The 1357-nt window shown below is 33.9% G+C and overlaps 1 long non-coding RNA gene across 1 annotated transcript; it reads left to right on the plus strand.

Annotated features, from left to right (window-relative positions):
* Positions 1–235: 235 nt before the first annotated feature.
* On the plus strand, positions 236–1102 carry LOC141346372 (uncharacterized). The gene is made up of 4 exons (XR_012357202.1): positions 236–343; positions 597–713; positions 824–904; positions 1076–1102. It is a non-coding gene; the product is annotated as an uncharacterized lncRNA (long non-coding RNA).
* Positions 1103–1357: the final 255 nt, after the last annotated feature.

Raw genomic sequence — 1357 nt, forward strand, 5'->3', positions numbered from 1 at the left:
AGACTTATTAGTGTCTAATTTACATAGAATATATTGTCTGTGTATAATATTTTGTTATTTACAGCATAACTATTTTTGTTATACTGCATGCTAATACTAACTATTTGAATCAAATAAAATATAATCTTTTGTCAGTGTATATATATTTTATATACAGCATGAAACAAAAACTTTTATATAATGCATACTAATACTATTTTCACTCACGTTTTTTTTTTTTTTTTTTCTATTATAGGTTTCAAGTAAGATAATGGCCTTGAAGTGCAAATTGTGTATAAACATCTATCATTCCAGAGTCCAACTCCTCAGACACTACAGAGTAAAGCACAGCATCTGCTCTAAAGTAAGTCCACTGCCATGTGTCTATCCTGATTGTCCCTGCACATTTCCAACACACAGTTCACTCAAAACTCACTTGCATAGAAACCATGTAGTAGATACTGGCACATGTCAAAGTCAGACAAACATTTCATTTAAATGTAGTCTGTGTACACTAGAACAATCCGTTTCTGAAGATGCTCTGTTTAGCCACCAGTGATTATTATATATTTTCTGATGTGTGTTTGTTTTATAAAATTGTCTTTTGTCTGATTTAGCTGTTTGCAGAGTACCAATGTGTTTCCCGTTTGATGTCCATTTTAAGGCAAAAAGCATCCAAGATGGGCAAGACAGCAGATACCCTAGCTAATGTTTTGAAAGTTCATAATGAGCAGGTATGGTTAGTGTCATATGTTACAGTGTTCTTTAAAATATAATTAGATTTTCTTTATTTCAGATATTTAGATGTTGTTTTTTTTCCTCTTCTTATTTTTCATCTTTACAGGAACTGCATGATGTAAATTGATGATGGACTAGGTCTTCCGTTTTGCTGCTTAAGACTTAGGACATTTTTAGGACCACCCTGGTAAGTCTTCATTCATTGTTTTTACAATTATGCATGTTCTATTGCAAAGATGAAGGCTGTGGGGCAACCTTTACTTACTAACATATTTGTAGTCACCATTAGTTGATGAATCATGTCATATTGATAATGTACTAACGTGAATATAACACATCTCTGAATTATATTTTTTAGATTTATAATCCTGAGGATGCTCCAGTGTCCCCCAGTTACAGTTGTCCATGAAAATGCTGCTGCTCCAATCCATTACGATCCAGTGAGGGTCTCAGTTGTCCTGGAGAATGAAGTGGTCACCACCCATAGCCAACATCCAGAGGCCTTTCTTGTCTTGTTTGGATTCATGTATGCTCTTCACTTAAAACATTCTTAAGGACTTGCCAAAACTTTTGAATTTGTGCAAAAAGTTTTACTCTGCATGGATGATGGAAAACTGTCTCTTAGCGTGCAAACATTAAA

The sequence above is a fragment of the Garra rufa genome, chromosome 12, assembly GCF_049309525.1.
Source record: "Garra rufa chromosome 12, GarRuf1.0, whole genome shotgun sequence".
Classification (NCBI taxonomy): domain Eukaryota; kingdom Metazoa; phylum Chordata; class Actinopteri; order Cypriniformes; family Cyprinidae; genus Garra; species Garra rufa.